Source organism: Cyprinus carpio, chromosome B2 (assembly GCF_018340385.1).
Source record: "Cyprinus carpio isolate SPL01 chromosome B2, ASM1834038v1, whole genome shotgun sequence".
NCBI classification, from domain to species: Eukaryota; Metazoa; Chordata; class Actinopteri; order Cypriniformes; family Cyprinidae; genus Cyprinus; species Cyprinus carpio.
In genome coordinates, this window is record NC_056598.1 from 30,832,954 (window position 1) to 30,848,806 (window position 15,853).

General features: G+C 37.6%; 1 long non-coding RNA gene and 1 pseudogene across 1 annotated transcript; both read left to right on the forward strand.

The window, feature by feature from the left end:
* Positions 1-6,301: 6,301 nt before the first annotated feature.
* Positions 6,302-9,544, forward strand: LOC109080035 (annotated as a pseudogene).
* A 261-nt stretch (positions 9,545-9,805) lies between these two features.
* Positions 9,806-10,701, forward strand: LOC122136283. The gene is made up of 2 exons (XR_006154069.1): positions 9,806-9,858; positions 10,093-10,701. It is a non-coding gene; the product is annotated as an uncharacterized LOC122136283 (long non-coding RNA).
* The last annotated feature ends 5,152 nt before the right edge of the window (positions 10,702-15,853 follow it).

A 15,853-nucleotide genomic window follows, 5' to 3' on the forward strand; every position in this document is an offset into this window, starting at 1 on the left:
TTCCTTCTCATTTGTCTTTTTTGTTCTTCTTCTCTTCCCCTTTTGTAGTTGTTGTAATTGCGTAAGACAGCTGTGTGAACAATTAGGAAATTGAGTGGATTACTAACTCATCAGATAACAATTTGGCGTTAATTGAAGACACAAGGTGTGCAACTGACTATTTTACAATTCACAGAGTTTTGTTTGTTGTGTTTTGAAAATGGTACAAAAATGCTTGTGATCTTTGTGAAGAACAGTGAAAAAGTTACAAATGTTTTTCCTGATATTTTAAAGATTTGGTTGGCTGTATGAACTGCTGTGATAAAATTTGGGATTTTTGTGCACAGTGTTTTGAGAAAATCATGCTTTTGATTTGTATGAAATGAAGGAGAATTTACTATCTGTTTAGGACAATTACAAAGTGTACTGATCACTGTGTTAACTGTTTTGAGAGCTGTTATCTGAGTTTGGAGAAATGTACCAAATCGATTGAGAAAAACTGTAATGGAACGGTCTTTCTCCGTTCTCAAACGAACTACATTCGTTCCCAAAAACTTCTATTGCCTATCTTCTGTTCCCAGAGTTTCTGTCTGTTTCCAGCTCCTGTTTGCTTTGTGCCTTGTTTTCTCATGTTCTTCATCTTGTGTTGTCTTTAGTGAAACCTCTTTCTTGTTTCTGAGACACTAAAGCCCCATATACTTCACTTTCCACATTCTGTATACTCAAATGAATGATTTTGATAATTATGCAGAACCATCGAGTAGACTCATTCTGTCTCAACATTCACTTACTGCCTGTATGTTTACCGTCCACAATTTTTTTTACACGTGTTCTTTGAGTGTTTGTCTGAGACTGAAATCTAAAAGACATTTACAGTTTTTTTTTTTCAATTGCTAACATCCTTTTGTCCAATCTGTAGTCACATTTTCAAAACACTATACACAATTTGCATAACATCAGTTTGTTGTGACCATACCTTTAACACAATTCATGTTGTTTTCACACAATATTCAGTAAATTAACACATTTCTAAAATGCTTATTTTTTTTTTTTCACATAAGCTTACCCCATACCAAAATCATAGATTGTTCTTATCTCTTTTATAAATGCTTAAACACAGCATGACAGAAATGAAGACCTAATGTTCCAAACTTTAAATATAGTGTAAAGCCTCTACTTCTGCAACAACAGCAACTCAAAAGTATTGAAAAATATCTCTATATAAAATATTGTAACAACTGATAAGCATTTTTAAGTGAAAGATCACTAAAATATTTAGAAATAGCTGATTCCAGTCTCAGTTGGAGGAATGGTCAGGTGTTGATGCTCTTTCAATTACACCAACATAGAGTAAAAAAGACCTCTTTGAATTGTGGATGCAGAACAACACAAAGAATCAGAGAGAGAGAGAAAAAAATAATGCCTCGGAGAGGGAGAGGAGTAGTTGGATCAGGATAAGATAGGTAAGGGAGAAGAAGAGGTAAGGGAGGGTTTAAGAACGTGTGCTGGACTGTATATTTGTTATGTTTGTTTGTTTGTTTTTCCCTCTTACACATGTGGAACCTATGACAGCTTATTTCTGCCATGAAATATAAAGGGTAAAGGGTAATTGTGACTTTGTTTTATGTTAGAATTTGTGGTTTTTTGATGTATTATTGTGTTATAATGATATTTTCATAGCTGATGGGGGCAGTATGCCTCAATAAAGTGGAATGGTCTACGCTAGAGTAACAAACGAGAAACGGCATAGTCTCTATGCTCCGCCCCTACCTTCACAACAACCCTAGAGCCATAGCCGAAGCCTAAAGGACGTTTTGCCTCCAGAGGACCGTTGGGTGATGTCAAGTGATTTTGAAACATGACATCTTCAAGCTACTCCCCTTCACCTTTACCAGTGAATATGTTCATATTCGTTTTGTTCATATTACATTTTGAGTTGTATATACACATTGACAGACAGCATTCTGTCAACATCATTGGTCAACATCAGACAGCTGATGTTGACCAAGCTAGCGCCAACCAACGTAACCAGAGCTGCCAACTCTCAAGCATTCACCGTGAGACACACGCAATTGACTCTTTTCACACGCTTTCAAAAACTTGACCGCTCTGAATATAGTGAGTGAGTGCGCGCGCACCGGCCGGGGCGCTCTCTCTCTCTCGGGTTCATTATCATCGAAGACATTTCAAGCTTTTTAGGTAATGTTACATTTTAGCATAAGCTTGGTAGAGACGGGCTTTGGTGGAGATAACAGGTGAAAACCGGATCGGATCTGTGGGTAAGTTATAGCTAACAGTTAGCTAATTATCAAACGCAGCTACGGTTAGCACATCGCTAACATTAGCACGTTTATCGAACAGCCTTCGATACATTTCTATGTTATAACTTCCCGAAAAAAAATACGCAAACATATAAAACAAACTTCTAGCGAAATACTAACAGCATCTTACTTACCAATCCAAAAGAAATGTTGCAAGTTCGGAGTCGAACCTCATTTCTTTCAAGTCCATCAGTTGTCTCCCAGCGATGGAAAGCAGTGCCGATGTTTACTCTGGTTCGGCTCCTTTTCTTATCGGATTTGATTTGTGACTCGAAAGCGCGGTTATTTCCCTGTAGCGGGTGGTGGTGGTAGGTGTCTCTTGCCAAGGGTTTCAGCCATCCTTCCGCTCTCTTCCCTGAACTGAAATGAAGTAGTGGGCTGTACCTTCCACACGATTGACATCAGCTTCAAGTACGCCCACAAGCCGTGCGAGTTATTCGTGTATTGCAGGTTGGCTGGTGGTTATGTTGCCCGCATACCGCCTCCATGGCCGAGACTGGTATTACGACACCTGTCGGGCCGTGGCTAGTAATGCTAATGCTAATTAAGGTTGATATCTCTGCAGCACTATAACTTGACATTTTTTTAATGACATCATCGCCCTTATTTCTTCTCATTCTTTTGATGCGTGTAGGTCATTTTTTGGATATTTTTACCTCAATTTTTACACATGGCACCTTTAATCTCACAGGTCTGACTTTTATTTCTTGCAATTGTGAATCTGAAGTCTGAATTGCAAGAAGTAAACTCACAATTCCACGAACAGAAGTCCAAATTGTGAGATAAAAAAAGTTCACAATTTCCATTTTTACTTTTTTCATCCTGTGACGGAAACAAGCTTGCATAGTAACCAAAGGTCATGTATGTTGTAATTTTTGTTGATCACTGGCAGCAGCTACCATCCACATCCAACCCTCATCCACTGGAGAGCAATTTCAATCAAGGTTCCAACTGAATTTCTGCATAGAGGACCCCGTTTATTCTATTGTACATTCTATAAAGTAATGACTCATTCAGTTTTAGACAGTATGTTCCCAAGAATGAACACATTCAACACTTAAAAATTTAAAATGGTTTTCAGTTGAATGTAACTAAATTACAAAAAAACAAGGGAATTTATGAACAATGAACAATTTTTATTGTCTATGCAAGTAGAACTGAAACATGTATGTCAAACATGTAGAAGAAAGTAATGAAGTTTTTGTAAAGCCATCAACTGTTAGTATTTTGACAGTCACTGTGCTATGATTGACTATATGTTGACTATATGTTTAACCATGTAAATTTGATGGACATTACACCAAGGTTTTACCAACATGTTACTATCGTGACCCGGGGGAATAACACCCTCGATCGTGTACACAAACAGACGCGGAGTCTATAGAGCATTCCCTCTTCCTAACCTTGGACTGTCTGATCATATCTCTGTTATGCTTGCTCCCTCCTACAGCCCTGTTGTGAAGACAATGAAACCAACACAAAAGTCAATTACAGTGTGGCCCGGTAATGCTGCCTCTGTGTTGCAACACTGCTTTGAAAGTACTGACTGGCAGGTCTTCAGGGAGGCTGCAACAGATGCTGGAGAGGCGGATCTGGAGGAGTATGCATCCTCTGTCACCTGTTACATAAGTAAGTGTGTGGATGATGTTACTACCACTAGGACAATAACTATCCACCCTAACCAGAAGCCCTGGGCAACGGCTGAGGTCAGATCACTTCTGAGAGCATGAGATTCAGCATTCAGAAAGGGTGACACGGAGGTGCTTCGAGTGGCAAGGAGGAATTTGAGTACCAGCATAAAAAGAGCTAAGGCTGATTATGCTCTCAAGATACAGGGTCATTTTTCTACCAATGACCCCCAGAGAATGTGGGCCGGCATTAAGAGCATCACTGATTATAAAAGAGGAGATACTGAATGCTCCAGAGATCCATCTCTTCCTGATGCTCTCAACACTTTCTATGCTCGTTTTGAGGCCTCTAATTCCACTCCTAGCACTAGACTCACTGTACCACCTGGTGAGCAGCCACCCAGTGTAACCACAGAAGATGTCAGGAGGGTCCTTCAGAGAGTCAAACCACGGAAAGCTGCAGGCCCAGATAACATCCCGGGCAGGGTTCTGAAAGACTGTGCATTTCAGCTCTCAGAGGTACTGACTAACATTTTTAATATCTCACTGTCAAAAGCAGTTGTACCATCATGCTTTAAATCTGCTACTATCATTCCTGTGCCTAAGACTAATACAGTGTCATGTTTGAATGACTATCGCCCGGTAGCACTCACCCCAATAGTGATGAAGTGCTTTGAGCGGCTGGTCATGACTCGAATCAGTGAGAAAATTGATGCCAGCACTGACCAGAATCTGTACGCTTATAGAAAGAACAGGTCCACTGCAGATGCCGTCTCATCAGTTTTACATCTGGCTCTTACCCACCTGGACAGCAAAGACACCTATGTGAGATTGCTTTTTATGGATTTTAGTTCTGCTTTTAATACAATCATTCCACAGACATTGATACACAAACTGGAAATTCTAGGACTGAGTTACTCATTGTGCAACTGGGTACTGGACTTTTTAACAAACAGAAAACAGTATGTAAAAATCCATAATACATTTTCTTCCACCATTGTTCTCAACACCGGCTCACCGCAGGGCTGTGTCCTGAGCCCAGTGTTGTACACACTGCTGACATATGATCGTTCAGCCAGACACCTGAGTAATCATGTTGTCAAGTTTGCAGACGATACTGTTGTGATGGGACTCATTTCTCAGAATGACGAGTCGGCCTATAGATCGGAGGTGGAACAAATGGTGGCCTGGTGCAAGGATAACAACCTTTGCATTAACGTGGAAAAGACTAAAGAAATTATTGTGGACTTCAGAAAAACCAACAGGAGGCACCCCCCTCCCATTTGTATTGGGGGGGCTGAGGTGGAAGTTGTCTCCAGCTACAAATATCTAGGAGTACATATCAGCGATGACTTAAAGTGGAAATCCAACTGTAATAGTCTGGTAAAAAAAGGCTCATCAAAGGCTGTATTTTCTGAGGAGGCTTAAAAAGCTGGCTTGGGAACTACAGTTCTCACATCTTTTTATAGGTGTGTGGTGGAGAGCATTCTAACATCTTGTACAACAGTGTGGTATGGAAACTGCTCTGTAACAGATAGGAAGGCCCTACAGCGTGTGGTTAAGACGGCAGAGAAAGTCATCGGTTGCAGTCTCCCTGCAATTGGAGATATATACATCAACAGATGCAAGACTAGGGCTGCAAGTATCATGGAAGACTTCTCTCACCCTGCCAATAGACTATTTGACCCTCTTCCCTCAGGCAGGAGGCTGCGCAGCATCACAACTAGAACATCAAGGTTAAAAAACAGCTTCTATCCAGAAGCCGTGAGACTTTTTAACACTGCCAACTGCAGAATTGACAAACTGAACTTGCTGTCCTAAATTAGATTGCACTAACTTTATTATTATGCTGCTAATTTTTAAGGGTTTTTAGTGTGTGGAGAGACTGTACCCATATATTAATATGGGCTTGTATTATCTGTTATTTTATCTATTGTATTTATTGATGAGTAGTTAGTTATTTATTGTGAATGGTTTTAACCGGACCTCAGTACCTAATTTCGCTCCAGCTCATGTACCATGCTTTTGGAATGACAATAAAAATCCTTTACTTTACTTTACTTTCCTTAATGGATAGAAAAGTAGTGCTAATGTTTTGTCCAAATGACTCGATTTTGAATTGTGTTCACTGTGTTTTGATAGAGTTAGTATATGTAGAAAAAGGTATTCAGCATTTTGAAATGTAGAGTTTGTATTTATTTAACAAAATGTGGTTTTGGCCAGAAAATTAACTATTAGGCTAATTGTGTGATGTAGTTGTGTTGCTGTGTTAAGAGTTTAGAAGAAGTACTTTAAGTATTGGTAAATGCTTGTTAGCAATTGAAAAAAAATGCTGTAATTACCAGGGTTCCCAATTTCTATTCTAGGAGAATCACTTTTCCAAGTCAAGTTCTTTAATAACAGTCAGGTGTGTTGAAACTAAACTCAGCAGGAATGAGGAACCTGCTTTACAGACTGACAGACACACCTGTTTTACACACGTCACTCAAACACAGAACCAGGAAACAGAATCACATGAGTTCAGGGAAAGAGAAACTGAAGTGTAGTTGAGCTGTTGTGTGTTTGTGTCTCTGTGTTCATGCAGTAAAATGGCAGAAGCCAGAGTTTTTCAGGATGAGTTCTTGTGTTCAGTGTGTCTGGATCTCCTGAAGGATCCAGTGGCCATTCCCTGTGGACACAGTTACTGTAAGATCTGTATTACAGATGCTGGGATCAGGAGGAAGAAAGAGTCTACAGCTGTCCTCAGTGCAGACAGACCTTCAGTCCAAGACCTGCTTTAGCTAGAAACACCATGCTGGCTGAAGTGGTGGAGAAACTGAGAAGACCAGACTCTCTGCTGACTGTGACGCTGGAGCTGGAGATGTGCAGTGTGACGTCTGTACTGGAAGAAAATACAAAGCCATCAAGTCCTGTCTGGTGTGTCTGGAGTCTTACTGTCAAACTCATTTTGAGCGTCACGAGGAGTATCATTCACGTAAACCAAACAAAGTGACTGAAGCCACTGGACGACTGCAGGAGATGATCTGCCAGAAACATGAGAAGCTCCTCGAGGTTTTCTGTCGCACTGATCAGAAGTGTATATGTATGCTGTGTACGATTATTGAACATAAAAACCATGACATTGTATCAGCTGCAGACCAGAGGACAGAGAAACAGGTATTTAACACTAGACACTGATGAAATATTGGACATTTGTGTCATATGTGTTTATATCTGCACCATATAATGAGATTGTATCATTTGCAGGACAGATGACAGAGGAAATGAACAGCAGCTGCAAGAAGAGCTTCACTTTTTCATGAAAATACACCATAAACCTTTATCAACACTTTCTTAAAAAAATAGGCCTTAAGCTACATAAAATAATGAAATCAACTATTCACCCTTTCTTTGACAAAATAAACATCTGTCAGGAATAAAGCAAACTATACTACACAGAAGAAACACTGTCAGTGTGAAGCTCTACGCCTGTGTTAGTTTAACTTTTCTAATGCTTGGAATTGCTCTGTGAAATGTGCTTTAATCTTCATGTTGATTCATGTAAGATGATTGTAACAGATCATCACTTCTGGAGTTTGAACCTACAGTCATTGTTTATTGAGTTGTGTTTAAACTGCCTCACCCTTTTCTGGAGTTTTATGTTCATGATGATTTAGTGGCAGTAGTTTTCTGTGAGATTCACTATCATCTGTTTGTCCTGCAGAAGCAGCTGAAGGAGACGCAGAAGACGCTCCAGCAGAGAATCCAGCAGAGAGAGAAAGATCTCCAGCAGCTGAGAGAGACTGTGGAGTCTCATAAGGTGAGTCTGGAGAAGAAGAGAAGTTTGTCTCCGTCTCAGTTCAGACTCACTGAAGCTGAATCACTGTGTGTCCTAACAGCGCTCTGCACAGACAGCAGTGGAGGACAGTGAGAGGATCTTTACTGAGCTCATCGGCTCCATTGAGAGAAGCCGCTCTGAGCTGATACGACTGATCAGAGATCAGGAAAAGACTGCAGTGAGTCGAGCTGAAGAACGACTGGAGCGACTGGAGCAGGAGATCAATGATCTGAGGAGGAGAGACGCTGAGCTGGAGCAGCTTTCACACACACAGGATCACATCCAGTTCCTGCAGGTAACACAGATCTAGAAGAACAGGGTCAGAGTGGACTTGAGGAGATCCTGCTGTGACAGAGACTCACAGAGAAACAGTTCATGAGTGTGTTATTATATAATCATCAGTCAGACTCTCATCTGATCATCTTCTGAAAGAGACGCCGCTTACAAACTAGAAATCTCTTATGAATCATTCCTCTCAGCTCTTTCTTCTGGAAGATATATTTAGCTGTCAAACACCACTAGCGCCACCAACAGTTCAAAACTTCACTAACATTTCAGCTTTTTTCCTCATTTTTCCTTCGATTTATTACATAATAGTGAATTTATTACATAGCAGTGAACACACACCCGGAGCAGTGTGTATCATTTATGCTGCGGTGTCCGGGGAGCAGTTGGGGGTTCGGTGTCTTGCTCAAGGACACCTCAGTCGTGGTATTGCCGGCCCGAGACTCGAACCCACAACCTTCGGGTTAGGAGTCAAACTCTCTAACCATTAGGCCACGACTTCCCCACAAATTCACACCAGCAGCAGGAACTCTGAAGCAGCGATGTCTTTATTTGCAGCATTTACAAACGTCGATAACTGATTAATGGAGGATGCTGTGATTGGAGATGTTTTTAATTTGTGTCTTGGGTTTTGTGATAATGGAGATGGAATGTAAAATAATCTGCCTCAGTTTCTGCTCTACAACTATAGCGAGCTCTTTACTTTACTATAAGGTTACAATTAACAACAGAGCCCAAACTTAAATTCAATTGCTATTTATTTTTAACTATAATAATCAACATTCAAATTTAAAAAATTGTATGCAAACATTTACATTTTTTTTTTTTTTTTTTTTTTTTAGTTTTGACTTCTAAATAACACTTTATAATAACTTTCAATAATAAATCATTAACAAACATTATATTTTTTTTTTTAACTAATCATTACTTAATATATATTCACATATCTAGAAATATGAGATATGTGTGCTTCTTTAACGTTAACTAATGACTTTATCAAACATTACCAAATAATTAACAGATCGTTATTTGATGTAGATTCAAACGCTTACAAATGTTATTAAACTTTCAGTTCACATGTGTCACAAATCAGGGGATAGACGGGAGGTTAGTGATATGATGAGGTTTATTGAACAGACTTGAAACAGAGAGTATGGCTGGTGAGATCAATGATAAAGGCAATCGTCCTCAATCCTTATATTACTTTAAGTGTTGAGGTCATAAGACCACTTATATTGATCATACATACCACGTAATATTAGAATAGGTATCCCTTATTTTCAAAATACTTTCAGTATAAATCATTTGTAATTCTCCATGTTGTAACCCTGTTATTCCCCAAACTTTGCCAAACTTTTATTGTTATTTTCACCGAGGTACTCTATAGGTACACTGTAATTACAAAAAATTACACTGTAAATTCTGTTTACTTTCACTGTAAATCGCGGCTGTAATCTAAAGTGTTTCCCTGTTTTCTGTAGAGTTTCCAGTCTCTCTCAGCACCTCCTGAATCTACAGACGGAAATGATGATCTCTTCAGTTCTCTCTTCTCATCTGATGCTCTGAGAGAATCTGTCCATCAGCTTAGAGACAAACTGGAGGATTTCTGCAAAGAGGAGCTCAAGAAGATCTCAGACAGAGGTAAAGTCCTGGAGATTCATCTGCTCTCAGAAACCAGTCCATCATCATCTCATATCATGGAGAACATCATATTAGAAATGTGTTAGGAATAGATACAGGATCATGAGAATCTCACGTTCATGTCTGTTGATTTCCACAGTCACACTCACCAACATTGTTCCCAGAACCAGGAAGGACTTCCTACAATGTAAGTCAGTAAGAAAACCAGCAGAAAAACTCACTGAGTGTGTTCATGTTCTTCCTGTAGAAGGAGAAAGAAGAGTTTTATAACTGATGATGTGAATGATGATGTGCACAGATATCTGCTCATCTGTACTGAGACACTGATGATACACTGAACATGAAGAGTTCAGCTACATGAAAACATCAAACAGATTCATAATTCATAATTCCTGATTCTGATGTGTTTTATCTCCATCAGATTCCCGTCAGCTCACTCTGGATCTGAACACAGTGAATAAACGACTCCGTCTGTCTGAGAACAACAGAGTGATTACATTCACTGACACAGATCAGTCGTATCCTGATCATCCAGACAGATTTGATGTGTGGTGTCAGGTGTTGTGTAGAGAGAGTGTGTGTGGACGCTGTTACTGGGAGCTGGAGTGGAGTGGAGATAGAGATGTGTTTATATCAGTGTCATATAAGAACATCAGCAGGAAGGGACCGGGTAGTGAGTGTTTGTTTGGATATAATGATCAGTCCTGGAATTTGATCTGCTCTCCTGACAGATACTCATTCTTACACAATAACATAGAGACTGATCTCTCTGTGAAGTCCGTCAGCAGTAGAATAGGAGTGTTTGTGGATCACAGTGCAGGAACTCTGTCCTTCTACAGCGTCTCTGACACAATGAGCCTCATCCACACAGTCCAGACCACATTCACTCAGACGCTCTATCCTGGGTTTTGGGTTTATGAAGGATCATCAATGAAACTGTGTTGATGAATCAGAATAGATATTATTATCATAATGGCCTTTCAATTCAGAAGATCCCACAGTGAATAAATAATTGTCATTATTTATCTTATGTAGCTCCGGCCCTTTCCAGCGTTTGTGTTCTTCTGTATTCTGCTGTTTTTATTGTCATGCATTTAATTGTTAAACATTCATTTAATTGTTCATTTGTTTTACAGCTTGTTAAATAATTAGTGTTAAAAAGTGTAAATGACAATTTTAAACTCTTAAAGCTCATATTATTCAACATGTGATTTCATGACATTCAAGGAAAATAGTCTTGTACTTTTTCAACTTCATTTGTCACTCCACATTGTTAAAATGCTTATTATATAGAGCTTATAATATGACAAAACTAAGTGAATTTATATTGTGTACATTTAAATTATTGACAAGTGTAATTTTAAAAAAATGAATATTATTTGGCATATAACATAGTTCTGAATTTGATTTTTTTTTTTTAACTTGAACATTAAACATTTTAAATTGAACACAGCTGAATGTTTTTTTGGCAGAGTTTTATAGACATGTATTTTCAAACAGTATTTTTTTTGTTCTGAAATCTTAGACTGCAAATATCCAGTTTTTAAAAATACAGCTTCAAGTTTTCAGGATGAAAAGGAAATTCGGAACATCAAATTCAATAATCTAAAACTCGATACGCAGAAATTCAGATCGTAGAGAAAGTAGGTCAGAGGTCATCCTTGTTTACTCCAAGCCCCCCCAAATTCAATAATCTAAAACTCGATCATCCAGAGGTACTTTATTAAAAATGTCACTACACTTATATGTTAGGCTAGCGTTCTCAGCATCTGAAACATGTGTCTAAGCCAGAGGTTCTCAACCTTTTTTACTCCAAAAAGTATCATAAACTTTACAAAAATCACTGCAGATATTCTTTACAACTTAATAGTACTTAAAAGTACATAAACTTTAATTATACAGTAACTTTAACAAATAAGCACGAGTCATCTTCATTCTGTTCAAAAGTTTTCAACCCCAGCTCTTAATGCATCGTGTTTTCTTCAGGAGCATCAGTGAATGTCTGAAACTTTTGTAATAGTTGTGTTTGAGTCCCTCAGTTGTCCTCAGTGTGAAAAGATGGATCTCAAAATCATACAGTCACTGCTGGAAAGGGTTCAAATATGCAGAAGATGCTGGAAAACTGAAGAATCTGCAGGAGCTGGAGGATTTTCAGTTTAACTGTTCAGAACAAACAAGAGACTCATGAACAATCATCACAAAACAAAAAAACAGCCGTAGATCATCAGGTGACCACACACTGGGTTAAGAACCGAGGGTTCACAAACTTTTGAAGGGGGTTAATTTAATAATTTCAGCTATTTTTTTGTCTTGTGGACTAAATGTAAACATCTTTTATGTAAAATATCTTACTCAGGATAGTACTAAATAATAAATAACATGCATTTTCTATGATCTCTCTTATTTTTTTTTAATTATTCACATTTTCACAGATTCTGCAAACTTTCTCATGCCACTGTATATTCATTCTCATCACAGACAATAGACAAAAAGAGACGATTGTTATTTGGACAAAAACAATACTGAGACATTTCTCAAAATATTCTCTTTCAGATAATAAGATCAGATTTAGATGCTTTATCACTACCATGATATGACTGAGTGAAAGAATCTTTTCATCTGCTGTGGTTTGTTTAATTGAATAAATTAATTTAAGATATTTTGGATGAAAATCGGGAGGCTTGAGACTGTCCCATTGACTGCCAAATAAATACCACTGTCAAGGTCCAGAAAAGTATGAAAGACATCGTCAGAATAGTCCATCTGCGGTTCAACCGTAACCTTATGAAGCGATGAGAATACTTTTTGTATGCGAATAAAACAAAAATAACAACTTTATTAAACAATTCGTTTCCTCTGTGTTTCTCCGCATCTCCGTAGCGCCATTTTTGGAGAATATCCACTGAACGCAAGCAGCGTACGCTTTCATTCAAATCAAAACATAAATACACATGGTAAACATATCTTTGTGTCGGGGCTGACACAGAATAGCGTACACAGTTTGCGTTCAGCTCAGATTCTGAATTATAATGAATTTTACTAACTATGACCCAGAAGTGGAAAGACAATTAAGTGATGATGTCTTTTATAAGAAACTGAGTACTGACCCCACCATTGTTTTTGAGACTGAAATTCAGGAATACCTTCAACAGTTGGTGGATGTTGGTGAGATTACAAAACAGGAGTTTAGTTTTATGAAGGATGATTATCCAGTTACACCAGTCATTTATATACTTCCCAAAATACATAAAGACCTTACTAATCCTCCAGGAAGACCGATTATATCTGGAATCGGGTCTCTTACTGAGAAAATGTCAACATTTGTGGATTTTTTTTCTTAAAGCCAGTTGTATCTACATTGCCTTCTTTTGTAAAAGACTCTATCGATATGATAAAAATCTTAAAAACCATTGATTTACCTGATGAAATATTGTTTGTAAAATTCGATGTTGAGTCTTTATACACCAACATTCCACATGAAGGAGGGATAGAGGCAATAGAAGTCTTTCTTAGAGACCCACATCAAAACAAAAACCCGTGTTGATTGCATTAAAACATTAGCTAAAATGGTGTTGACAAAAAAAAATTAAGATACAAAGATGATTTCTTCAGATTAAGGGTACTGCCATGGGCAGCACCATGGCCACAAATTATGCGAACTTGTATGTGGGCCTCTTTGAACAGAAATTCATATTTAATGGTCTAAAAAATCCCTTTCTTTCAAATATTGTAATTTGGCGAAGGTATATTGATGATATTTTTATGTTTAGGTACTGAAAATCAACTGCTACAATTCCACAGTTTTCTTAACACTAATTATGAACACTTACGCTTTACAGTGAATTATGATGATTCATGTGTTGTTTTTTGGACATTCGTATTATTAGGAATGGCAATAAAATAATCACAGATCTTTATTGAAAACCCACTGATCGTAACACACTTCTGCATGGACACAGCTAAAATACTACAACTTTGAAACGTAGCTTGCCCATTAGTCAATTTAACCGGATACGTCGAATTTGTAGTACTGAACAGACATATACACAACAAAGTACTGATCTGGTTAACAGATTTAGGGAGCGAGGTTACAATGAAGATTGGATACAGTCTGCAGTTAGGAGATTTGGAAATGAAAGTCAAGAGACCTCTCTAAATAAAAAAATCCATTGTATGTACTGTTCAATATTCTCCTATTTGTTCAGATATAAAAAAGATCATAAACACTGGTATATCTTCAAATCTGATCAACCCCTTAGCGATATCTTTGAAAAAAACACCAAGGTTTGTGTATAAACGCTATCCTAATACAGGTGATCATCTTGTAAGAGCTGATGTTAGTTTACCTGAACGACCCACTCATTTTTTATCTATCTCTTCGGGTAATTATAGTGGTGGTCGTTGTGCCCAGTGTAATTTCACTATAAAAACAAATGTCTTCTCTCATCCTCATTCAGGAAGGGAGTTTAAAATTAAGGGTGTCATCACTTGTACTACTAAAAATGTTATTTATATGATAAAATGTCCATGCGGGTTGGCGTATATAGGAAAGACACAACGTGCTTTAAAAACTGGGATTGCAGAACATCTAAGCTGTATACACACAAATGATCAAAAAAACCCAGGAGCAGTATAAATTCAGGTGCTTTTTGACATTTTTTTTATTCAATTAGGTATATTGGAATTGAACATGTTAAAGTACCTGGGAGAGGTGGCGATGTCAACAATATCTTATTAATAAGAGAAGCTTACTATATTTACACACTTAATACTCTTTCCCCTAAGGGCTTGAATTTAGAACTTGACTTTAATTCACGTTTCTAATTGATATCTTTTGTATTTAAGAGTGAATTTTGTTGATATGGTCTCGTTTTGTACTTAAATGTATTTTATATGGTTATGCATTGATCGGTTCTAGGACTTGAAAAGTGATTGTAAAAAGATGGGGGATGTGTTTGGGTGTTGTTTTACGATGTTTTGAGGTGTTGTTTTAATGTGATATACTATAGCTGCTCACTTGATTGATTTTGATTGTTAACAGGTATCATTAATTGAAACTGTTTGAATCTGTGAGTACTTAATGAACAATTACCTAAGCTTACCTATGCTTGACCGTAACGTTGCTATTTTTAACTTTTTGAAATAAAGGGAGCATAACAGTGTGCAGATCCTAATTTTTTTTTTTTTTTTTGTCTTTTGATTTTGTATTTGGTCTAGTCTTTTTTGTATTTTTTTATTTAGATTTTTATTTTTGTTCTGGTCAGGTTTTTTTTAATGGGCTATGGTGATGTGGAGGGACACAGAGGAGACAATTTGTTGAATAAAGTCGTTATTTAAGTTTTCTTCATGTACAAAAAGTATTCTCGTCGCTTCATAAAATTCAGATTGAATCACTGATGTCAGATGGAGTATTCCGACGATGTCTTTCATACTTTTATGGACCTTGACAGTGTTAGTTACTTGGCAGTCTATGGGACAGTCACAAGCCTCCCGGTTTTCAAACAAAATATCTTAAATTGTGTTCCAAAGACGAACAAAGCTGTTACGTGTTAGGAACGACATGGGGGTAAGTGATTAATGACAAAATTTTCACTTTGGGGTGGAGTAACCGTTTAAGGGTCCTTGTGAAGTTTCAGTGTCTCTAAAGTTATAAATAATGGTCAAACTAATCATAGCCTTTGAGCTGCTTTTCCTGAGCAAATCTACTCAACCCTAGATCTCGCACCATATAGATCTCGGGCCATTCTCCTGGTTATATTCACACCAGCAGCAGGAACTCTGAAGCAGCGACAGTGACATCTTTATTTGCAGCATTTACAAATGTCAATAACCATATGATTGGAGGTTGCTGTTGTTGGATGCTGTGTTTTTGGTTTTTTTTGGTTTTTGTTGTGTTTTGTGTTGATTGTGATGGAATTTTAAATGATTTTAAGTGATTGGAAGTGCAAGGAAATCTGACTAAATCTTCTTGCAGTGTTACTTATTTTGTATCGTTTATTTAACATGATGTTTAGGTGTATTGGTAGGTTTTGATGTCGGTTTTGTGTATGGTTTGTTTTCAGCAGGAGGAAAAAACCTAAACATAAATTACTTTTTTTTTTTTTTTTTTAATGTTCATTTTTTTTTTAATGTAACAATGCTCTTTCTTTAAATAAATTCAATTAACTGTATTCAAACATTTA